The sequence below is a fragment of the Hemicordylus capensis genome, chromosome 2 (genome assembly GCF_027244095.1).
Source record: "Hemicordylus capensis ecotype Gifberg chromosome 2, rHemCap1.1.pri, whole genome shotgun sequence".
In the NCBI taxonomy this organism is placed as follows: Eukaryota; Metazoa; Chordata; class Lepidosauria; order Squamata; family Cordylidae; genus Hemicordylus; species Hemicordylus capensis.
Window position 1 is genome coordinate 49,256,111 of NC_069658.1, and position 26,068 is coordinate 49,282,178.

General features: G+C 42.6%; 1 long non-coding RNA gene across 1 annotated transcript in view; it reads left to right on the forward strand.

Moving 5' to 3' along the window:
- The first annotated feature begins 17,403 nt into the window (after window positions 1-17,403).
- The window catches only part of LOC128345838 (uncharacterized), a 99,478-nt gene continuing 90,813 nt past the window's right edge, over window positions 17,404-26,068 (forward strand). Inside the window, exon 1 of the long non-coding RNA XR_008316665.1 lies at window positions 17,404-17,524. This is a non-coding gene — a long non-coding RNA (uncharacterized LOC128345838). The remainder of the gene's footprint in view (window positions 17,525-26,068) is intronic.

The window sequence follows — 26,068 nt, forward strand, 5'->3', positions numbered from 1 at the left end:
TGCCTTCACCTCAAAAACCTGAATGCCGTTTAACAGAAAAGCAACAAGAACTAAAGCAAAAAATACCTGAGCACATGAACCAAACAACCACCAGGGTTCGACTTCCAGCTCTAAAAACAGTTGCCAAAAAAACAACTTGCTCAGGTATTAAAAGATGTCAATGCTGCACTTGCAGAAATAACAACCAAGAATTTGCAAGAAACAAACCAACTAATGTACAGTGCAGCAACAATAACAACACAAGAGCTCGGATATAAGATCAGTGGACCTGTCAAAAAAGAAAGCAGTACATCACCTAAATGGAAGATTAGATTAGAAAATAAAATCTCCAGGCTTAGATCAGATGCTAGTAAATTGAAAGATATGAAAGACAAGAAGCTGAAGAATGAAAACACCAAACAGTATCTGATCCAAAAATACCACCTAAATTCAAGGAGAATAAGAGAAGTCCTGGAAATAATAAAGCAGCAAATAACAACAGTGTCAAAGATTAGCAGATACGAAGCCAGAATTACACAACACAGGCAGAATCTCCAATTCCAGTCGAATCAGAGACGTTTCTACCAAAGCACAGAAGGAGAAACTGCAAGAAACCTAGAAACACCAAATAAAGAAGAAATAGTACAATTCTGGGGGAAATTATGGGACAATCCAATAGATTATAATAAAAAAGCAGGCTGGATGAAAGAGGTCAAAAAATGTAACCAACAAATGCAAGACCTAATAACACCAGAATTAATACATGAAAGAGCAAAGAAAATTTAAAATTGGACTGTGCCAGGCGATGATGAACTGCATGGCTTTTGGCTTAAACACCTAACAAGCCTTCATAAACAACTATCAAAACAGTTCAATCACATTTTGCAATTGAACAATGGCTAACAACTGGGAAAACTCATCTCATAATGAAAGACCCAGCAAAAGGTGCAATTCCAAGTAATTATAGACCGATAACAAAGTCCATGTACAGCAGATGGTTGATTTGACTTGATGTTTTAGATGTTTGGTATCCGAGGCCTGTTTTGTTTAGTACAAAAATACAAAGATCTACAAACTGAAACTGAAAGGATGTGGCAGAAAAAGACCAAAATAATCCCAGTGGTGCCCTAGGTGCAATTCCAAAAGACCTTGAAGAGCACCTCAACACCATAGGGGCCACAGAAATCACCATCAGCCAATTACAAAAAGCAACTTTACTTGGAACAGCCTATATCCTGCGACAATATCTATAATAACAGCAACAACATTGATAATAAAATTCAGCCATCCCATGTCCTTGGGAAGCACTCGAAGTCTGGATAAAACAAACCAGTCAATAACACCTGTCTGACTGTGTAAATAAATAAATAATAATAATAAAAAGGGGAATCTGGTAAGGATTCCCCTTACCAGCAAAGGGGGCTGTCCTAAGGGTACAGGGAGTGGGAGGGAAGTAAATAGCTACTGTGGCAGTTGTGAGGTGGTGACAGGGGTGGCGGTAGCTCCCCACACCCCCGCTGGCCTCTTCTGAAGTAGGGGGAGTAGGCTCCCATAGTTTGGGCCTTCCTCAGCCCAGTTCAGGCATGTGTGGAGGCCATTTTAGTGGCCTCCATGAATGCACAGAGAACATTTGCATGACCACGCAATTACTAGTAGAGCTCCAAGCCTGTCAAACTGGCTCAGTTCAAACTCAAACTGGGTCCGATTCGACTGAGGGCAAAACCAAACCGGGCCAGGTTGAATGGAATCCAGTCCAGATTCTAGCCAAACCAGCAAAACCGGTTTTGTGCACACCCCTACTGCACACAACTCTGGTGGCCTGGAACTGGTGACATCATGAAACCACTTCCTTTCCCCCTCCTTGTAGCATTTTCTGGCAATTTTGAAATGAATTGTGCTTTTAAAAAAGTAGACAAAGGTATATTTAATTTAATTTCATAAACATATGTTTTTAGCAAGAAAAAAGATGAGCAGCTTGGTTGAAGCACAGAGAGAGCAAGAGGAAGTTTGACTGAACTAGCATTCAATTAGCCGATTAGTATGCCTGCATTCTGAATGCAGGGGGAAGCTGAGTCCATCCTGCTGGGAATATGCTGTGATTCCTGGATTTTTGGTACACACCCTATGTTTAACAAAAGAGCTGGGAAGAGTGCTGGGACATTCCAAACCTGCTTTACTGCTTTGTGATTTTGAGTTGGTTCTACGGAGGGAATTATTCATATGGACCAGCATGGATCATATGGAATTCTAATAGATCAACATGACTATCATCCCCACGCCCCCTGTTGGCGTCACTTTTGAAACGTGTTTGTTTGCCTGCCTGTTAATTTTTTTAAAAAACAGGGAAGGATTGTGCAGACATTACAAACTTTGGTACTAAGCACATGTACAGTGGCGAGCAGGATCATGCTCATTGGTCCCACCCCAATACACTTGCAGCACAACTTCTGAAAGAGCCCCTTCCCATCTTCATGTATCAGTATAGAAATCTATTCAGACATTACACAGTACATGTGTGCAGGAGTCTGTACGCAGGTACATGTTTTTGTATGAATAACTATACATGTATTCATTTTACAAGCAAACCTGGGTGCAGGCCCCCTCAAATGCAGGGGATAGGAAGTGTACCACTGTATGTGCATTGGACATACTGTGTAAATAACAGATCATACATACATAGCTATATGTGTGTACACTCTATACAGATTGTATGTACAATAAACATAAAAACGTGGTTTACACAACACCGGCTGCTGGGGTAAAATCTCTCCCACCCAAACAGCCCATGTCATATGGGAGACTGGGAGGTCTCTGGACCCAGCAGCTGCAGCCCCGGGTAGCCCAGATTTGCTGCCTGGGCAAAAAGTGAAGTAAGACAGAAAAGGAGTCTGTTCTACCTCACTTTTTGGCCGTGTGCACCATCAGGGCTCAGAAAATGGCCACCGGAAGCAACAGTCATAGAACTCTGACTGCAGTGCGGCCAGGGAGAGGAGCCCAGGCTACCTCTCTGCTGCCCATGCAGTGCATTGTGGGATGTGGGAGGACTTCCAGTCCCACGTTTGGTGACTGCCGCTGTGCAGGTTGTGTGTGTGTGCAAGCGGTAGTGACCCAAAGAAGAACAGAATATGCGGGGGAAGGTTGGTAGGTTCCCACCTTCTCCCTCAGCCCTCCCCAGCCCCAGCAGTCGGGTGAAAGACCTTAATGTGTGAACAGGATTTGAGGCTTATAACATCTGTAGTCCTTTCCTGTCATGATTATACATGTAAACCTCTTCTCTTTTCTTTGTGTAAAGTACTGGTGAAAACTCCTGTCAGTAGAGACAAAGAGAAAGGAAGTTTTTACCGAATGTTCCTGATCAGCAAAGATTAAGGTAATAGAAAATGTGGAGGCCAATGTTAAAAATTCCCTAGGTGCAAAGCTTTTGTTCATGATCTTCATATCTTGAAGAATGCTTGTTTCCATTTAAGAAATTTGCTCCTGCCAGCACCCAGCAGGCAGACTGGCTGAGCTATTCTCTATCATCAGCCTCATATGCCTTCAGCCCTCAGCAAAACTTCACTCCAACAGTAGAATCACAATCAAAATAAACAGGCACATCCAATGTCACATTAACCTTTGCAAATAAAATGCTTTGTTACACAAACGTTTAGGATTTAAATTGCTGTGCTTTCTGGTTTGGGGGTTGTTGTTTTTCAAGGAAAACATTTCATTCATTAAAATGTAAAAGCCCCATTAAACTGATTTCTGCCATGTGTACTAGGAATAAGGGAAAGACCGGAATTAATTTAACTATACTCCTGCAAGAGGTGAAGCCAATTCAGGCAGTGTTTAAGACTATTGCTCTATCTTGCTCTGTTTGCATCTATAGAGAAAGGCAACTTTCACAGGCAAATCATATAGAATGATTAGGAATGTTTTGCCCATGAATCACATTTGTTCCCCACAGCCCCAGTTATGAACAAATATGCCCATGGTTCTGATGAGTACATGCTGAGTGCCAATATGAACAATAAACCACATGAACATTTGGGCTACAGTGGCTGATGTTTGATAACATTCAAAAATATTTCCCTACACTAGCATCTCTTCCAGAAAAACCCACTTCTATTTTTATGGTGTTTAAATATTCATAAAGCATTTATATTTTATGAAGGAGCTTAACATTTAACTTCCTGTATTTCTTCCATCCTGTCAAACACATTTTCATATAACGAGAGCCACTTGTCTTTTACGATCAAAGAAATTCTGAAGCCTTGTTCTCACAATCTGTTTGGCAGGATGTCAAGAAATCAGTCACTTCTTGAGTGCAAAATATAGCTTGCTGCTCTGCATTTCACCAAGAAAGAGGCAAAAGATAGTAGATTTGCTGGAAGTTTCAGTCAAAGATTCAGTCAAAAGTTGCAAGAATCATGCGGACAAGTTAAACAGGGGCTTTTGTCCATAATCTGGAAAACATGACTAGTTAGGTTTGTGTACCCATTAGAGCTTTGGATATGTGTTTTGTTTTTTTAAAAAGCCTCCTATCCCTTGTGGCACGCTACTTTTCAAACTGAGGGAACTTTCAAAAGAAGATTGTGCTATGGCAAGGGGGTTTGTAGTTCCAAGACAAAAGGTTAAAAGGCCCACTGCTTGCATACAAGCCATTAAACGTGCCTCAAGTTATCTCTGGAGTACGGTCCTTTTACTTCAGTTATAACCCATGTGGACATACCTGAAGTAAAAGTACCGTACTCCAGAGATAACTCCAGAATGGAATGCACCAGTCCACATATTAGCTGCATTTACCCCAAAGTCCCTATGGGCTATCAGGGACCAATACAGACAGGACTCTTGTTTTCCCCCCCGAATCATGGCTGCACATTCTGGCTTAGCCTGAAGTATGTCCAGTTTTTTAAAAATCCCCTGTTTTCAGCAGCTTAAAAAAAAAAAGCCCTGAGGCTTCTGTTATGCCCCACAGTTTCTCTGTGATGTGTGGAATGGCCATTGACAGTAATTCAGCGTTTTTCAAAATTCAGTGAAGGGGAGTTTGACAGCTGTGTTGGGTATGGTCTGTTCTGAGTGATTTACAGTTGCAAGGGCTGGGGTGGTGGGTGTTGTAGCAGATTGGTGAAATTATGTGAAGGGACTCCAGAAGGGGTGGGGGAGGGAGAAATTCCTGAGTTAAATGCTTATCGTTTTACATATGCAGAATAGAGTCTACAGCTTCGAAGTAACCTGAGCCCTTTTTGTCTCAGCTGATTCCATCGGCTGCATTTTTCTTCATGACAGAGAGAAAGCAATGATTTCTACTTTAAATTTCCCTGCCTCTTAAATGATCTGGGGTATGTGTGTGTGAAGGAAACACAAGGTGATGAAGGTCCACTCACAAAGGCAGGGTTCGGGTTGAGGTTAAGCATTCTGTTGTTGGCAATTGGTCATGCTGGTCTTGTGGCCCAGCCGCCCAGCTGTCAAACTAACAACAACAACAAAAACTCTCTCTCCTCCTCCTGGGATGTGATTGGTTGGATAAAAAACCCAGAGCAAGCAGTGGGAACGCGAACAGGAAACAGATCTGTAGGGACTGAGGAGAGGAGCCAGCCCTATGTGAACTGTCCATTTAATCCTCCAAATTAAACATCTGCGAATCTGCTGCAAAGCAGATTCTCTCTTCAGATACCCCACAGCATGAAACCATGTGTGAATAACTCCCGGGGGTATTGCTATAATTGGTGGGGAGGATATGCAGAGGTGCTCTTACCCCTACATATCCAGGGCCTCCACACCCCTTGGGTGCCCCCAAATCTTCTTTAATCTGTCCTGGGTGGTGTGGTCGCCACACTACACCACCGGCCTGCCCTGTGTTGGGCGGCCAAGCATAACTTTGACTTGTGCTGGGCAGCCGAGTGTCACCTCTGTTTTAGAGAAGAGCGGGGAGTGGGGAAAGAAGTATGTGGGATGAGAATATGTTAAGTTGCATGTTGAACTATTTCTGCTAATCATATTTGCATAAATATACCTGTTTTATATTCTTACATTCCTGTGAGTTCAGTTTCTGTTTGTGCCCTAAAGAACCCATGTGTTAAAAATGGTGTGTGTAGGGGAAGATACTTAACTTGCAGTGGGGTGGGGGTGGGGTGAAACCTCCATAGGCCTTTAGGTCCAAGCTCCAAATTTATGTAGGTGCACCTCTGAGGACACAAATGTCCCCGGGCCCTTGAGAGATAGGGGTCCACCTGCTGAGCAACAGCTTGCCCTTTGCTGCCCCCTTCTCTCCAAAGAAGAAGGTGGGGAGGTAGGAGAACAGGGGGTCTATCTTCAGGGTTTTTTTGTCCCAGGGCCCACTCCAACCTTGCTATGCCCCAACTATTACCCCTTTCTAAAAGTTATTGTTAACAGTTTTGCTTCTTCTCTCTGCAGCAGCAGGTGCAGTAGGGTCTTTAAGAGAACACCATGAAACACCTGAAGTGTAATCTCATATTTTTCCACAAGCTATAAAATATAAGATGCTATATTTCTGTAGTCTCAGCTTTTAAGAAAGGGTGCTTTCCTATATGTGAAGCAAACATTCCACCCACCACAATGTATCTGGGATTTAGAAGGACACATAGTACTTGCTCATTTTCTCCATAGGCAAGTAAACAGGTAAAAAGAAAGTTAGGAGGTAAAGGTGCCTTAAGGTACCAACATAAACAATGTGAAAGCAAAAAGGCTTGCAAAATCCCCGCTGCATGCTCCATTGACCTGAATCACATATATAACAAAAATCACATATATCATATAAATCACATAAATTACATGAAATCAGTGATCAGATCAAATCCAAGCAGAACATTAGTGATAAGATATCATCATAGCAAATCTATTAAACAAATATCACCTTATAAACTTTAAAGTAGGTGATTTGATCTGAGTAGTAGCAGTTGTGGGGAGGGGTATTTAACTCTTACTCTGCCACAATTTCTCCCTTTGAAATAATCATCTTAAAACTTTTATTAGTCCATGGAAAGGGGGTGGAAATACAGGTGGAGCATGTATATTCCCACTTCTGGGGCTGATAGCAACTTTCTTTTGAAAGCAATCCTGGATATTTTCATGGCTTGATATTGTGAAAAATCCTGGAGGGAGATATTGGGAAGAAAGTCTCCCAGAACAGCTTCAGTAAATGTCACTAACTCTACACCACAGTGAATCATATACATATATGAGAACATGGAGGCAGTGAAAGAAAAAGTTTGTCTCCCCCTGCAATTGCCCATGCCTCTCTAGAAGAAAGACCCACCTCATAGAATTCAGATTCTCTGAACTTGCTGTGGGGAAATTTCAAAGCCTAGATTAATTGGCCTCAGTTATAAACATAAGCTCAGTTGTAAACATAGGCCTGAAGTGTAAACATGAGCAAGGCCCGTTGAAAGAAATGGAATTCATACATGGATTTAAGGAACACAATATTCAGTCTGGGGATATTATACCAACACCACAATCTAGTATGAATAGTTGCTTGACTTGATCTGTCTCACTTCAGTATTTTACTGTGGACAGTTATGCTTCCCCCCTAATAACTGCCCGATTCACAAACCAACCAAACTGAAGCTGTTTACGTGTTCTTGACAACTGACATCACCCAGTAAACTCATCGTGCAAAAATGCGAAGCACATCCTGCTTGGGGGTCACTGACCTGCAAACTCCTGGATGATCCCTGTGTTGTGAGGAGAACGCTGGGACTGATGTTGTGGTGCCTTCCTAGTCTCAGGAAAATCTACAGGTCAGTAACCTTTTCTTTCTGACCTTTTAACTGGCTCTAGTCGGCCATGAAGACCTAAATGCCATTTTCTTTCAGATTCTTGGGAAGCTTCAGGCCTCTTTGAATCTAATTCTCCCTGAGAGTTTTGCTCTCATATATTCAGGTCACTGATATTGCAACAGCAACTTTCAGTCATGTGTGAAAAGGGAAACTTTTTGGGCATCCATGCAGTTAGTATTACGTGACACAAAACAACGAAGGAGCCGGATATAAGCATGTCTCTCTGATCAGGCAAGAGATTCTAGTTTGCACTTTTTTTACAGAGAGTTGTCTCCACACAAACTCTGTGCAGACATTCATTTATGAGTAGAGCCTGTGCTTATTCAGGTGTGAGTGCATAGGTCCCTGTGACAACCAGAACTTGAGTGTATGGCTGTCAGGGGCAGGGTCAATGGATCCAATCCTGATTCTCCAACCCAGGGTTCCCAACTGGGGGTACTAGTATCCTTAGGGGTACTTGAAGGGCTCCCAGGGGGTATTTGGGGGCCGTCTTCTTTTCCCAAACTGCACCTGCACTTTTTTTGCTCCCCATCTGAGGATCATTGGCTTGAAGCAGAGGTGTCTTCAGTGATGTACCACTGCAAAAGGGGGAGGGTGAAGACGCTCCTCCTCAGCTTCTGATTGGCTGGCAATGTGCTGAAGCTCATATCCTTCTCCTCACCCTGACTGTCAGGCTTCAGAAAACTCACACTTCCAAAAATTCGCACACACACCACACTTTCTGTGGGATACCTGAACTGAAGGTTTGCGACAGAAGGGGTACACTTGTTTAAAAAGGTTGGGAACCCCTGTTCCAATCCATGCCTCCATGATCCTTGGGGGAAGGGCTGCTAATTTGACTGGTGTAACGGTACACCATTTCCCTCTACCATTTTGCAGATTTGCATTGCTCCCCTGCGGAAGTTGTCATTTGCTGAGAGGGGAACACACAGGCATGATACAGGCACCAATATTTCCTCCTCCCTCCAGAAAGTGCCCTCCCTCCCTTGCCGCTTCCCTGATCAAATTCCACCCTGCACACTGCATTTAGCAGGGGGAAAGCTGTAGAGAGATCAGTCACAGAGCTCCCAGGGGTAAAGTGATTTGTTTAGGCTCTGAGCCAGCCTTCAGGAAGGATTCTTTTCTCTTTAGCTCTTGCTTTCATATATGTAGTCAGAGAAGTAACAAAGGGAATTTTAAAAAAGGAATGAGCCTTTTGTCAAACTGATTCATCTAGCCACATTATATAAAGCAGCTCCTACTGTAGTGAACAAACATTACTTATCTCCTGAAGTGGGAAAGGAGGACCCCTTGTATGTCAGCAGATTACTGAAGTTCTTAATATGTTAGGAGAGGAGGAGAATGGTTTTTATTTTCCACTTTGGCAGTCAGACAACAGTTGTTTGAGGGAAGCTTGGATTTTGAGGCACAACACCTGCTTGTTATTTACCGGGCCTGGTTCTACTCTTTCACTCACCTCAGTCAACATGACCACAGAGACTTTTCACACAATCGAGTTTTTAAAGCAGTCAATGCTTGCTTGTTCCCCACTTGTAGTCTGAATGGATTTTGACTGGTTGCTGTGATGTTTTGTAGCAGAGAGAGTGCAATACATCTCTCAGATGCTTCCTTCCAGGGGTGGATTACTGCATACGTAATAGAGGTAACTGCCTATGGTGGCAAATCTTGGGGAATGGCAAATCTTGTGGGGGGGGGGGGACTTAAATCTTTTTTTTTAAAAAAAAAACTTCTAAAATTGCCACAGTGTGGCAACTGTGTGGTGGGGACGGTGTCGAGAGCTCCTAGTGGGCCCACCTGCCTCCCAGATCATGACAGGTTGGGCGCTGGATGTCGGCAGAGACAGTTGCGAGAGAGCTCCTCACAAGGGCCCACCTTCCTCCCAAATGACACAGGTTGGGCCAATTTCGTCCCATTTGGGGCCTCTGTGCCCGCTTATGCGCAGAGGCCTGAAATCGGCCCAGACTATGCCATTTGGGAGGGAGGAAGGCCCATCTGAGGAGCTCTTCTGCCACCGTGTCACCATTCAGCACCCAACCTGTCATCATTTGGGAGGTGAGAGGTCCCACTAGGAACTCTTGCCACTGTCCCTGCTGTGTGCCACACAGTAGCGATCTTTAAAGTTTAAAAAAACCACACAGATTTAACCCCCCACTGGCCTTTACTTGTAAAGAGGAACCAACATTTTGGCTGCCTATGGGCAGCAAAAAGCTTAATCCACCCCTGCTTCCTTCCATAGCTTTGCAACTGTGATGTGGCACTGGATCGTGGCACTGTTTTACTGTGGTTCCATTCCTATCTCTTTGACAGATTCCAGATGGTGTCCCTTGGAGACTGTTTCTCTGAAAAGCAAGAGCTAAAGTGTGGGGTTCCAAAAGGCTCCATAATGTCTCCAGTGCTTTTTAACATCCACATGAAACTGCTGGGAAAGATAGTTAGGAAGTTTGGTTTGGGATGCTATCAATTTGCTGATGACACCTAAATCTATTTCTTCTTGCCAACTTCATCAGCAAATGGCATGACCTCTCTAAGTGCCTGCCTGGAGGCAATATTGGGCTGGATGAGGGATAACAGGCTGAAGCTGAATCCAAAACAAGACGGAGGTACTGTCTGTAGGTGGTCAGGATCTGAGAGAGGGTTTAGATCTGCCTGTTTTGGATGGGGTTACACTCCCCCTAAAAGATCAGGTTCATAGTCTGGGAGTGTTCCTGGACCCCAAGCTCTCCCTGGTTTCTCAGGTTGAGGCTGTGGCCAGGACTGTTTTTTATCAGCTTTGGCTGATATGCCAGATACATCCATTTCTGGAGACAAATGACCTTAAAACTGTGGTACATATGCTGGTAACCTCTAGGCTTGGCTGCTGTAATGCACTCTATGTGGGGCTGTCTTTGTACATAGTTAGGAAACTACAATTGGTTCAGAATGCGGCAGCCAGATTGGTCTCTGAGTTTACCCGAAGGAACCATATAACATAGATTCTAAAAGAACTGCACTGGCTGCCGATATGTTTCCGAACGAAATACAAAGTACTGGTTATCACCTATAAAGCCCTTAACGGCTTAGGTCCAGGGTACTTAAGAGAGCACCTTCTCTGTCTTGAACCCTGTTGCCTCTTAAGATCATCTGGAGAGGTCCAGTTATGGTTGCCGCCAACTCGTTTGGTGGCAACTCAGGACGGGGCCTTCTCTGTGGCTGCCCCAGGGTTTTGGAATGCGCTCCCTGCTGAAATAAGATCATCTCCTTCTCTGCTTGCTTTTAGGAAGACCTTGAAGACATACCTATTTTCCTAGGCTTTTAACTGAAGCCAAATTTTAAATCTTAATGTGTTTTTATGTATTATTATTTTTATCTTTTTTTAGGAAATGTTTTATATTTTGTATTGTGTTAATTCTGTACACCACCTAGAGATTTCTATACTATAAATTCAATAAACAAACACATAAACAAATAAACATTCCTGATTCAACTCCACTGTCTTGTCTTTGCGTATCACAACTCTTTCCTCTGGATTCTACAATGTATCTATTTGTATTCTACAATGGGGGGAGGGAAATCCCTCCAAAGCTCTTTGCCTAAGGAGGGAGGCTTCTGGTAGCCTGATCAAATGAGCAGGAAGTTATTTCTCTGTGGGGAAAGCAGAATGAGTTACAGCTTCTCCCACATAAACCACTGTGCAGGCCCTGACTGCGTAACCCACCACACAGAGAATGATTAGGGGCAGTTTGGATATTCTGCTCCCTCACTCCTCCTCAGACATTGGGAGGGCTGGTCACACAATATCATCCAGATAAATTGTATTTGTTTCTGAATACTGTGCTGAATAGTATATATACATATGAGATGCTTATGTACATCATCTTGTGGCACAGAGCTGAGCATACATCTCTCAGGTTTCATTAAACACACACAACACACACACAAAACACAAACACACAACCTAGCAGCAAGGCCTTCTCACCCAAAGGAGACAATAATAATGAGGGCTGAGGAAATGTTTTGACTGATCATCCAAAAAGGAGTGTCTATGTAATTCCTGATTGTTCAGCAGCAGTAGCCCCTGAGTAATTAAGGCTTATTGGAGTTTTCCTAATAATTTTAGACCACAATCCAAACACAGCTTTTTGGGGGGCTTAACATCACCCAGTGAGCTTTATAGCTCATGGGAAGGCTGAGACAGAATAAAGGCAAAATAATTTATCATTTAAAAGCATGTTCCAAGAAAGAGTGATTTCTTGACAGTACTTGTTAATAAAAGGGAGAGGAAAGCAGCTCTTGTCTATACTGTGCTCACAGGGCCAGATCACCCATTAGGAAGAGCCAGGTAGTCACCCACGGCACCAAATGTGTGTGAGAGAGTGTGGTGAAGGTGGTGCTGCAGTTCTCTGCGTGAAAGTGGAATGGGCAGGGCCTGCCTCCCAGCTGGTTTCTGGCTTGCCTCCCACCTACTCAGTCCCTGGCCCCTGCCTGCTTTGCTCCAATCTGTTACTGGTGCATCTGCTCAGGCTGGGCCCTCCATCCCAGTTTCTCAAGTGCCCACTGCCCAGACACAAAATAGGAAGTAAGTGGTTTATTTGGTCGTTGACCGTAAATAAATGAGTTCAGTTCATGAAGTAAGTCCAATGGTTGGACTTATGGACAATGGTTGGACAATGGTTGGCTTGGCTATGGTTGGGCCTGGTTGGTCGTGGAAGGAAGTGACCAACCAGGTGTGCAGTACTGTTGAAAGCTGACTCTCCAGGAGACAGAGAGGTTGGCAGGCCCTGAGGATCGCAGTCCTGCACTGCTGAGGGGAGAGAGGCATTGGGTGGCTTCTGACCTCCTCAACTCTTTCCCCCCTCCCACTGTATCCCCAAACCAGCATGGGCTTAGTTAGTCATTCCACCTGGTGAATGAGCAGCCTGCACGGCTCAAGTGGGGTTCCACATTTCTTGGATGTGGCGTGGATGCCAAAGTCAAACTTCGCCTAGGGCATCAAAAACGCTAGGGCTGGTCCTGTGCACACACAATAAAAACAGTATTAAGCCACAAGGATAGTGCAAATTGTCCATAAAAGCAAAGCAATGCAAAATTGCTGACAACATTGGGCCTTCCTCTCTCCATTGTCATCCAGAGCGGGCACCTGAGTTTTGCTAAATTGCTCCAAGTTCCATATTACAAATTACAAGTTGCTTGAAGTGTGAAATAGAAAAGTGATGAATTACTAATCAAGTGGCAGTAACATGACTAGATCAATATGTCTTTAAATACTGGATGGTTTTTAAGCCATATTTTTTAAAAATGAGTTTGCATCTGATTAATGATTTATTTTGTAACTTCCAGATGGAAGTTCTGCCTATGATAAAATCCCGGATTGCACAAAAGATAATCAATCCTAAGTGGAGAAAGAAATAAAAAATATCTACAAAAATGCCTGCATCTCTCTGCTCCAATGTTTACCGGATGGATTTACATAACTGGGGGAAGGAGAGGGGGGATCAAGAAACCCAGGCTTTTGCTAAAAGGACTCAAACCAATTAAGGCATGCAAGAAGATAAACACAGAACCTGTAGAGCTGTTTTCACCATTTCTAGTTCAAATCTACCAACATTTGAACCTGGCTATAACTTAATTGCTTTGCGTATTTTACTTACTTATATCCTACCCTTCTTCCAAGGAACTTCAAATAGTATACACAGCCCTCCCGGCCCCACATTCAATTTTGTCCTAACATGGTAAGGGTTGGGTGAAGGATTCTGTTTTAAAAAATTTTTGGCCTAACATCACCCAGTGAGCTCCATAGCTGAATGGGGATTTGAACCCATTTCCCCAGACCTGGACTGACATGCTAATATTTACTGAATGCAGAAGCTTTCAGGTTTACTCCCTGACATCTGCAGGTAAGGCTGGAAGAGACTTCTGCCTGAAACCTGTTGGAGTTGGGACTCTAGCAGCATCCGCTCTCAGCAGCAATATCTCCTAATGACCACTAGGGGCTTCAGGACTCCTCCCCTCTTTGTTCTCCCAGAGTTAGTCTTTCAGTAGTCTCTACCAGATGCAGTTGTTGGTTAGTCTCTCACTCCCTTCAGCCATAAGTTCAGCTAGAATAGGCTGCAGGCTTTCCTGTTATGCTTGTTATTTCCAAAGAAATCCTTGTTTTCTTCAAACTTAAGCAACTGTCTCTCTCCAGACTTCCTGCTTGGCTGAGGTCTCACTTTCCTGGTTTTACTCTGCTGAGAGGGGTTGTACTGCCCTCCTCCCCTACAAAACCTTGGAGAGCTGCTGCCAGACAGTGAGATGGTACTGAGATAGATGGAGAGGAGAGCTCATCTTGTGGTAGCAAGCATTATTTGTCCCCCTAGCTAAGCAGGGTCTGCCCTGGTTGCATTTGGATGGGAGACTTGATGTGTGAGCACTGTAAGGTATTCCCTTTAGGGGATGGAGCCACTCTGGGAAGAGCATCTAGGTTCCAAGTTCCCTCCCTGGCATCTCCAAGATAGGACAAGATATTTTTTTTCTAATAGGACAAGATTTTTTTATTGAACCAACAAACTACAAAAGCATACAGTACGTTTCCAAAGATAGGGCTGAGACAGACTCCTTGGAGAAGCTGCTGCCTGTCTGTGCAGACAATACTGAGCTAGATGGACCACTGGTCTGACTCAGTATGTGGCAGCTTCCTATGTTCCTATGATGTCCTAACTTGGCATAAGGCAGCTTCCTATGTACACTGTGCCGCGCCGGCTCTCTTATGTATGTATGTATGTATTTATTTATTTATTACATTTACTGTAAAATGGGCAGTGCACAACTTTTAAAAAGACATAAAAACACACAATTCAAAGTACAGTGCTAAAAACAATATAAAAACAATTCAAAACCATTAAAACCATTTAAAACCAATTAAAATACTTTTTAAAACCCCCAACTATAATTCTTATTTATTTGTTTGTTTGTATGTTTGAACGTTTGTTTTCTAAAATATTTATATTCCTCCCTCCAGTGCAATATTGCTTGGGATGCTTCGCCTCACAGCTGGTTAAAATGTGCTTGTGTCCGTTGCTTGTGTCCATTGCTGTCAGCTGGCGATGGGTACCAACTGTTTTGCTCAGATATAAGCAGCTGTCTAGGTGTGTTCCGGCATGAATCACGATGGCTCTTCAAAGCCCTGTGCAAATGACGATATGAACAGATTTAAACAGAGCCATACAAACAACGCAAGGCTGGTTTCCTGCTGATAAATGGAGCTGTGTACATAGCTTGGTATGACTGACTCAGCCTTAGGCTATTCCATAAAGGAGTCTTTTTGCTCCCTTTCTCGCTGCTGCTGACCCTGTGCCTTTAAAATGCAGCACAAATCAAAAGCGGAGCTCTACAAATAATTCAACGGTAGTGCAAGAAGTGGGACTGCTGAAAGGGGCCAGAAATAAAAGAGACAACGTATGCAATTTCTTGCAAATATCTGAAAACTCTGTGTGCAAAGCAGCAGGTGCATTGCAGAGTTTGAGGCACTGGGACAAAAGTGAAGTTGGGCCCCTAATGGGCCCCTTCTCCCATCCTCATGTCTTTGCTGCAGAAGTGTAAGGAGGACATGGTGAAAACCAAAACATCCTCGGCACGCCTTTTCTCTCACTCCTATGCAAATAATATCACACATTCTCCATATATGTAGGCACCTTCATACACATGCACATACTGTATGTCCTGGCTCAGAATATAGTTTTTAACATGTATGTATTTTAAATTGTTTTTAATTAGATCTGTTTTTATATTTTAGCATATTTTAATAGTGTAATTTTTATAGTCTTGTTTTAACATTTTCTATGTGAACCACCTTGTGATTATTTTAATGAAAGGCGGTATATAAATTTAACAATAAATAAAATAAAATAAAATATATACTTATTCCCTACAGATATGCCTTCTGAAGAGGGCTCATCTTTTTTGAAGCTGAGATGAATCTGGAGCCAGCAATGTGCCAGAGAGCTGGGGAGGTGAGAAGTGGGGGAGTGAAGTGAGCTGTCATCTAGCAGATAGGCCCCCCACTCTCAGGGGCCCAGGGACATGTCCCCCCTCCCCATTCAGCTATAGTTACACCCTGCAAAACATATAGCTGATGCAGAAACACTTATTATCTGCATCACAATCCTCGTCTGAACCCCACTGTGTCTTTTCATGTAAATAGATATATTTACATATCAACCACAGCCAACAATTTTATATGTGACTAGTTGGGCATGTTTGGTGCTGGGCTGGGGGCACTGTGATTTTAGTGGGGTTTTCAGTGGCAGAACTCTTTGTTTTTCTGGCTCTAAAACCTATAGGACTTGTCATTTACTCAATTACTTTTCTGATTTATAATCTTAGATTTTATACACTGGATCCCATGTCCCTCCGACACAAGGAATGCAAGAAATGAAGCTGTCATTTATTCATTCCCTACACCAGTGACTTATGTGTTTTTAAGTGGGTTCTGCTACAGAATGAAACAAGTTTTCCTCGACAGATTGCTTTGCTACTGTATTTGATTTCAGTCTTCCACGGAATTGTATTGTGCAAAATCTGGTCTGCTTTAATGTGTAATATGACTTTCCCTAGCAACCCCATCATATCAATCATCCCAAGTCTTTTGAGTATATGTTTTAAAATGAAACAAGTTCAATGGACATTTTTCAGGTTGACCTTTGGACCCAAAGTCTGAATAAGTAGCATTCAGACCATAATGATAAACAAATGGAACATAGAATTTTAGTCTTTCCAAATGCCTTTTTTTTTTTGCAAAGCTTTTGGTGAAATGGTGCCACCTTATTTTATAAGAATTGGGGTAAGTAAAGCTAACATGGGGTGTTTGTGGGTGGAATCAAGCCTTCTGCTTCTTATGCAACTGCCCTGAACTCTCCCTCCCGCACGCCATGGCCTTGATGACCTTTCATGGCTGTCATTTACCATGGAGTAGAACTGAACCTAGCCCAAAATCTGGTTCAGAGATGGTTTTCAGTGAACCAGTACTGAATCTGAATAAAAAAATCTTGCTCTCACATATTGTTTGAAAAAACCTTAAGAAATGGAAAAATAAAGTTAAAATATGATAAATAAATAGTTCCACCCCTCCCTAGTGAAATAGATATGACTGTATTCATTTGTTAGAAGCAACAGCGTTCCATATCATTCCATATCTACAAGCAACAGAGTTCCCTATCATTCTTTATGAAATGTATCTAAATAGATTCAAAAATGGTTCAAAGTATTTCAGCTGGTTACTGCACCACTTGTATAAGTTAGGGTTTTTCGGAACAGTGATAAAGGGCAGAATATTCAAAGCTTTTGCATACGTTCCAAGTGAAATCGTATTCCTCCTACACATCCTACTGCAGAGCTTCCATGTGACATCCTGCACAATCTTACAGGCGCTTAACAATGATAGGGCAAGGGGAGACAGTTGTCTGGGGGCCCCACTGCCTGGAGGGGCACCCCAGGGGCACCTCATGTGACTCCCCATTGCCCCCTGCCCAGCCCCATAGCCTCTCAGCCACTTGCCCTCTTCGCTGTCTCTCCTGCTTGTTCTGCTGGCCGCAATCGAAGCAGCAGACAAGCTGCAAAGAGCTCCTTTTCTCCCGCCTCTCAGCTGATCGACGGGTGGGCGGGGCTTCCACGGAGGCCTCCGTGTAGGCCGCAGTGAAGCCTGAACTCGAGTAGGGCCCAAGCAAGCCAGGAAGGAGGAGGCAGCCAGAGTGTTCTCTGCAGCAGAAGACCCCTTGCTGCCCTGCTTAACCCAGACCAGCATTTGCCAGGTAGAGTGTGAACTCCTTTTTGTGGTTACCTTTCCCGGCCCCCCCCCCCCATATATAGGGATCTGCTTGCCATAGGGCTTGGATATGGGGGGGAGGGACTGAGAAGTCTCTGAATATTTATTTTGAAACAGCTTGGAAAATTTGCTGACTTAAAAAAAACTATCTAAAAAGTCCTATAAGTGGCTTGTTTCATGGCAGAAAATTGCAAAAACTTCTGGAACAGTATTTTATTAACTTTATTTATTCATTCATTCATTTATAAATGCACTTATGTTCAAGTTGTTTTGCAACCCAGAAGGCCTGAGTGAGAACTGGGAAGCATGTGTGGTGCTTTTATTTTATTTTTCTTGTGTGTGAACTGCTCCCCAATAACTTGCAGGGACTTCAGGGTAAATCTGGCCAACATGTGAATGCAGCACCTCCATTCCAGAGGAGATGTGTCTTAAAGGGCTTTAAAGGCCTCCTGTGAAAAACCTCCTGCAATCAAACTTGACTGAATTTGTTCAGAATTCTGGGAAAACAAACATAGGTTCACCCTGCATGGTTGAAAGTCTCCTTTGCTAATCTGCAGCGAGGGGCCCATTTTAATAATTCATCTTTCTAGTGTGTTCTAGGCATTAAAAGTAATACAAATGTATAGTACTCAATGTATATCACTATATATTGTGATGTGTGTGTGTGTGTTCAGTGAAATGTATTTGCAGGCAGCATACTTATTTTGGAATATCAGACTTAAATCCTTGGGGGCCTGGGGTGCGCGGAGGCCCTGGACTTTGGGGGGGGGACCCATTTCAAAATCTTGTCTCTGGGCCCACTCCAACCTTGCTACGCCCCTGCAATCTTACCTTCTGTATTCACACCAAACAGGGGCCCTGCATGATTTTTGCAGCACCACCTGCCAACTACCTTCTGCATTCTGGGAAGAATCCACCCTGTCCCCCAGTTGCCAGAAAAGTGGAAATGAACAAGGGCAGGTTCTTCTTAGAAAGCAAGAGCTTGCCAGAAGGTAGCCCTGCAAAAATCACACAAGGTTCTTACTTGGCATATATACAGAGGGTAAGATTGTGCTAGGAAGCAGCACAGAAGCCTGTGAGCTTGTGCTTTGAACTTGTGCAAAAGGTTTGACCATCCTGCATTTTATCACTATATGGGAAGACCTTTAGTGTCTCAACTAGAACTGAACCGGAGAGTCAAAAAATATATTTATGAACCTGATAGTGGCTAGAGTGCTGGACTTGGACCGGGGAGACCCGAGTTCAAATCCCCATTCAGCCATGAAACTAGCTGGGTGACTCTGGGCCAGTCACTCTCTCTCAGCCTAACCTACTTCACAGGGTAGTTGTGAGGAGAAACCTAAGCATGTAGTACACCGCTGTGGGCTCCTTGGAGGAAGAGCAGGCTATAAAATGTAAAATAAATAAAAATAAATAAATAAAATAATATTGCAACTTGTTACTACTGACAGTTAAAGGTTCCAACCATATCATAAGCATTGTGTTGCCAAAGGAGCATTACAGGTAAAGAATGGGTACAAGTAGGAAAATCATGTTATAATTGGGACAATCTCCCTGTTAGTTTACTTTAAACAAAACTCAATTTTGTAATCAGCAAAACTCAATTTTGTAATCCACAATCAGGGATTGGCTAGACAGGTCTTGCTCAGTTTGTAGCCCATGAAATGTTGGTGGCTGGTTTGTCCAGGTTTCCTGCTTTGGCTCTCTCTTCACAGAGGAAGACAGAAATGGTCTCCTATAAAGGGACCTTTCATTCAGTCCTTAAACTCAGTCCCCTGAAAACAATGGTCTTTTAACCGAATGGGCTTAATGTCCAATCATTATTAATCTAAATGAATTCACCAACAAACTCGGAGGAAACAGCATCTATGATTATAATTTGCATTTTAGACAATAATAAAATCATTTAACTTTATTGGATGTTATCTCATTTGAGTAACACTGCATGAAATCATCTGATATTCAGAAAAGGCATACCATCTAGTTTTGCCCTAAAAGGAGGCTCTATCTGTCTTTAAAATTCTTGCTCTTTCATCCACATTTGAACTTATAAGTGGTCATGTAGTGATTTCTGGCCTTTTCAGACAGTCTTCAATTTCAAACCAACAAATATCCAACTGTTTCCCTGTCCTGGTTTACATACTTGTTTGCTTGTCATGCTTATCTTAAACGTTTGCTTGTTCTGTTGAACACTGAGGCTATCCTCACGACACCCCACACAGGTTACCCCAGGTCGCTTATGTCATCTGGAACACCAGGGGCCCTCTGCTCCTGGCTGCTGCAGTCCTGGGTAGCTTGCCTTTTCTGACTGGCGTTATGCCAAGGTAGAATGGACCATCGATTCATTAACTGCATGTAATGTTTTAATCTTTTTCATCTTTTGTTTTTATTGTTTTGTTGTAAACCGCCTAGAGACTTGCGTTTTGGGTGGTATATAAATGTATTAAAATAAATAAACAAACAGACAGATAAATAAAACAGAGACGTGAGTTTGGGGAGGTATGCAAGTATGACAAACAAACAAACAAACAAACAAATAGATAAAACTAATAAACTAATAAATAAAAAAATAAAACATAGACATGCGTTTGGGGAGGTATACAAGTATGATAAACAAACAAACAAACAAATAAAACTAATAAATAAGTAAAATTAATTAATAAATAAAACTAATAAATAAATAAGTAAAACAGAGACACGTGTTTGGGGTGTTATACAACTATGATAAATAAATAAACAAATCAGTAAATAAATAAATTTAAAAAAAAATGCAGGCAAGCAAGCCTTGGCAGGCAGTTATGTGTGTGATCGCTTCCGGGTAGCTAGGCTCCCCCACAGCCCGCTGCCATTTTGGGCAGCTAGCCGGCGGGGCAGCTAGCCGTCTCCACTCCACGCAGAATGGAGCAGCTGCTCTACTGAGAGCAGCTCTTCCGTTGCTTGTGCGGGGCACACTGGGATGCAGGAGGACTTCCTCCTCCCAATCCCAGCTCAAGACTCCACTGCAGCGCTGCTCGTGTGGACGCGTGAAATGGCAGAGCCTGAGATAGCCACTGCTCATCTGGGGGGAAAGGCAAACAAGCTCCTGCCTTCGCCCCAGCTCTCTTGAGCTGCATGGCTGAGGTTGTGTGAATGATCCTACTGTTTTTAATTCAATAAATTGCTTGTTTTAATCCTGGGCATTTACATGCTCTACTTTTATTGAGAGGGTTTGGGACTTAAAGGGCTGGTGTTGTCCTTTCATTTGATCTCGCCTAGGCTCTGCTGTCCCACTTAGAGGATGGTCCATTGTGTGTGGTCTTTTCTGTAACACTTGATTCCCCCACCTGCTAGTTGCTTTTCCTGGGAAGATTCACACCCTCTCAAGACTGTCACTCAACATCCATGAAATGTGATTAAAATGCCAGCCTTCCTGGAAGGTTAGTTTCATTTGGTAAATATCAGCCATTTTCTCAAAGCTTGAAACTCTGTTTCTCTTGTTACTGCCCAAATGTGTTATTTCTGAGAGATGATGCAGTATGAATCTATAAGATTATCTTTAAAAAAAATATTTAGTAGTCAAACCTCCATAAATGCTGCTTTTGCTATTACAACAGTTTGCAACTCTGTCTGGGCACGGTCTTCCAGAATCCTGTTTAGTCCAGGATTGTCATACATTGTTCATTCTCACTTTTGGAGGGAAGCTCACAGGATGCTATTATCCATCCATTGTGCCCCAGTACTTTCCCCATGCCTAAATCATCCCATTCATTAATGTAGAAAATCTGAATTCTTTCAGAACAGTGATCAGCAGTGCAGTGACCACATCTGGGGACTGTTATTAGACCCCCTGCTCCATTTTTTTTGAGAGGCACATGCTCAGATGCAAAAGACAGCAACAGAACAGGAAGAGTAAAACCTAACAGAAAATAAATATGTACTTCCATGTTCTTCCTTTCACATCGTGGCACATAAGAAACCAGCTAAAATGTAGCTATATATGATTATCGTCAGAGAGTTGAATCAAACCTGAACCCCAAAACTGGTTCATATTGTTTTAAGTGAACAACTGAACCTGAATCTAAAATCTCTTTGTTACTCTGACCCTGAAAGAGAACCAAACCCCTAAACTTCTAACCCCTGCTAACTAAGCAAAGAGGCACCTTTTAAAGTGGTGATTCTCTTTATTTTGTCGGGTGGAGAACAACTGGCCCTATCCAACCCCAGCACAGCATAGTGGCTATTGATGGTGTCTATCTTATGTTTCTTTTTTAAGATTGTGAGCCCTTTGGGGACAGGGAGCCATTTTATTTGTTTGTTTGTTTGTTTGTTTGTTTATTTATATATATGTAAACAAAGGAATGGGAACTTTTGCTGAAAGAGGTATATAAATATTCGTTGTCGTCGTAAATATTGGTAAAAAATGGTAACTGGTTCAAAAAAATGTGGTTTAGTAATCAGGATCTCACCTTAAAATCCTATGATTAATGTGTTTCCTGTCGTCCCCCCACCGCCATTGTGTTGTATGTATTTTGTTTGTAGGTTTTTTTTAGCAATTTTCAGAAATAAACTGTTTAAAATTATGGGGCTTCCCTCCAAGTTAAATGGTTATCATTACATTTATTGTATAGAGTTACACTGCAAGCAAAGGACTGATAACATTATACATAAAATCTATTTAATCCTGTTTCCAAACCAGACTTCAAAGTATCCAAATCAGTTACTGTACTGTACTTTTAAAGATAGTGTCTGAACCAGAACGAATATAGATGAACCTGAACCAGAAACAAGCCCAAGATTTTAATGGTTCTCCTCCCCTTCCTCCCCATGTCATCGCTATATGCAGTGCCTTACAGAGGTATAAAGTATCTGACACTTCAGTTGCATGAAGTATGTTACAGTCATCACGCTTTTTAAATGAATTCCCTTTCATATTGCTGCCATTATTATTTTAAATGCCTTATGTTCTCTATTTCATAAATTTAGAGGGGTGTACACTTTTAAATTTCATTTGACAGGATCCAGACTAAGTTAGTCAAAACTAAGCACCATTGAAATGAATGAAACAATTTAATCAAAACTAACTTAATTTCAATATGACTTTGTCATGACTAACTTAGTCTGTATCCTGCCTATTGTGTCTAAATTATGCCATTCATCTTCATAAAAACCTTGTGTCAATATTGTTCTTGTTAGTCAACAGGTAATGGGGACTGTCATGGAGAACGCCTGCATTTCTGAATTTGCAACTACATCACTGGATTCAGGTCCCTCCCCAGAGTCTTCAGAAATTAAGTCTCCAAGTGCATAGGTAGCCACATCTTGCCACTAGCGCACCAGCATGTAAAAGGGTGCATTGATCGATTAAGTGCTGTCGAGTTGGTGTCGACTCTTAGCGACCACATAGATAGATTCTCTCCAGGATGATCTGTCTTCAGCTTGGCCTTTAAGGTCTCCCAGTGGTGCATTCATTGCTTTCGTAATCGAGTCCATCCACCTTGGTCATCCTCTTTCCTTTCCTTCAACTTTTCCCAGCATTATGGACTTCTCAAGGGAGCTGGGTCTTTGCATAATGCGTCCAAAGTATGATAGTTTGAGCCTGGTCATTATACCAGGCTTGTCCCTGGGTGCATAACACTAAGGTATTATGCAGTGTATAGCATATAGTGGATGGGATCCAGTCTTCAGCAATGTGTAATAGTGGATGGAGAGTTTGGGCACCAATCCTTGGCATGAGAAATGGTTGCTACAAGTTCATCCCTACTTTGCAAAATGTGGGAGGGTATGGGCTGGACTCATCTGCTTTGATAATCTGGAATTATGTGTCTACATGAATTCTATTACCTGCTTTCCATTTATAGCATTCTTGTAGTCAGAATTGTATGCCACACCTCCCAGGGTGCTTGTCCATGCCCCCTGCATATTCACAGGCATGTACCTATAATGTTGGAGTATATGTATAATACCATTTTACATTTTTGCTTCCAGAGCCTATGCTCAAAGAATTCCTTGCAACTATGAAGCCCACTTCTGTTTTAAATTTGAGTTGGCCCAATAAGGATTTCTCTGGGTTTTTCCAGTAGATGCCCCAAATAAAAGCATCTTCTCTACTGTTGAATTCCTGCCTTGATAATTACTTGTGATATCACTCTCTCATTCTGATTAGTTCAAGACTGGGTTTTTTTTGGTAGCTCTATTACCACCAATTCATCTCCTATTTTAATAGGGCTATTTTAATTCCGTCACAGAAATACATCAACAACTTTAAGAGGCAAAAGACTCCATTTCTGGTAGCCGGCAACATGCAATGCTAAGCTCTGCTTTACACTGATACTGTTCTAGCTATTTAATTACTATGTAAAAAGGGAGGGTTAAACCAATTTAGTTGAATTGGGCAAGGCCTCAATGAGAAAGGGGAAATGTTTAAGCAGAGCAATGTGCCTTGGGCTATTCCTGCCACAATTACAAGCTACAGTTGAGATAATAAGTTAATTTTAAAAGTTTTTTTAAAAAAGGAAATGATTCAGGCACGAGCACTTCTGCTTCTAGACTTGTTGCTAAAATCTTGAATAGATCACTTCTCATGGATACAAGGATTTTTTAAAAAATATATCCAACTAGTACATTTCAGAGATGGCTAATTAGTGAATGATTTATCCACAGTGGTGCTCTTATTGCAGGACTTTGGGGCAGATGTGGAGGGAGCCAAGTGGCAGCCTGTTTTCTGCCCCTCCAGCTCCGCCCCTCCAGCCCCGCCGCATGTCTGATGTATGATGCAGGGCGCATCATTCATCAGACACAGGGGGCGGGGCTTCGCTCTCAAACAGAACTCAAACAGTTCAGGAGCGAAATCTGCCAGCGCTGCGTTCGCAGTGCGGCCAGAGCAACTCTCCCTGCTATGATAGTGGGCAGGGCTCTGCGAAGAGAGGGGTCATGGGGGAGGAAAGAGCCCCTTCAGGAGAAAGAGGCTGCCACTGTGTGAATTAGATGAGGAAACAAGATCAATAAGATCTGTTAACTCAGGCAGGAAGAGAGAGAGAGAAAGAAAGAAAGAAAAAAAAGGGAAGACAAGAAAGAAAGCAGCAGCGGCAGTGAGGAAGAGCCTGGTTAGCCTATGCTGCTGCTCCTGCAGGGAGGAGCAGGAGTGGGGCTCGGGTGAGGTGGTCTCTGGGGATAGGGGGCTGCAGCTTGGCCAATCGGTGCCAGCAATGCCGCAGCGACCAAGAGGGGTGGGGTGTGTGGAAGCAACAGGATGGAGAAGGAAGAGCAGGAGCGCCGCTCCGGTGAGGGTGGAGAGATCTCTGAGTTGAGGGGGCTGTGGCAGGGGGTGAGGGGAACAATCAAGTTTGAGCGTGCAGATGCTCTGCGTGGGTTAAGTTAGTGTACTATATATTATACATTTTTTGCTTTCAGGCCTATGCCCACAGAAGTCTGTGCAATTTGTAGCCCAGCCTGCTCCAAGTTTTATTTAATATGGGGAAGTATTACAGATGTGATTCCCTCCACCTGCTGTCTGAAGTGGTATGGTCCGCTCTCCCACTTTATAACTCTTACCTCTTCATTTAAAGGTCTCTCATTTTAGAACTCTTTACCACTTCCTGGAGTAGATCTGGCCTGAATCCAGTGAAAGGAGGAACAATGCAGTGAAGGAATACAGGCAGCCTCCCATCCCCACTTCTACTTTTGGTGGGCTAGGGCTGATCTTAGGCATTCCCACAAAGATGTGGGATAAGATTGTAAACCAGAGATATTTGAAGAATACTCCCAGAGGGCTACAAACAGGGAAGGGTTTGCAATTGGCCCATGCGCCTCATATTACACAGGCTTGATCTAGGGTAAAAAGTGAAGTTAGTAATAAGGAATCAAGGAAGGTACAGATGATGACATCATTGGTCATGTCATATCTTTTAATTTATTTTTTGTAACAGCTTTGCTAAGTGTGCAAACTTAGAATCCTCGAATCCTCATATATGATTTCATGCTATTGGTAGTATCAGATTGCAGTTATAAAAACCTATCATTTTGGCAAAAAAGAGGAGTTGAATGTAAATTAAATATGAGAAGAGAGAGAGCAGCACTGAGATATTATTTTTCAAAAATTGCCCCAACAACTTTATGGTGTCAGAGAGTACAGCAAAAATGCTTAAAAGGAATAACTTTATATCTATCACACTGTTTACTTATCTGCTGGCAAGCTATCAAAAGTGAAGAAATCAGAGTACATAACAGTGTGCAGAGTCAGAGAAAGGAGGCACTGATTCAAAACAAGTCTGTGAGAACTAACAGCATTCATTGTGACTTTTAGCTGCTCTGCATGAGAACTGCATGAACCGTAAACCTTATCAACATGTGGGAAAATCTAATCAGCCTTTCACTCTATCACCTCATGACCAACAGCTGTTGTAATTAAATGAAGGCTAGATAATATTTATCTTACAAAATTAGGCATTTATCTTACAGAATACATAACAGGCCAGAGTTAGCAATTTATTTGAATGATCCCTGGAAAATACCGGACGGACTTGTTATTTTGGCATGTGTGATAATAGGAAAA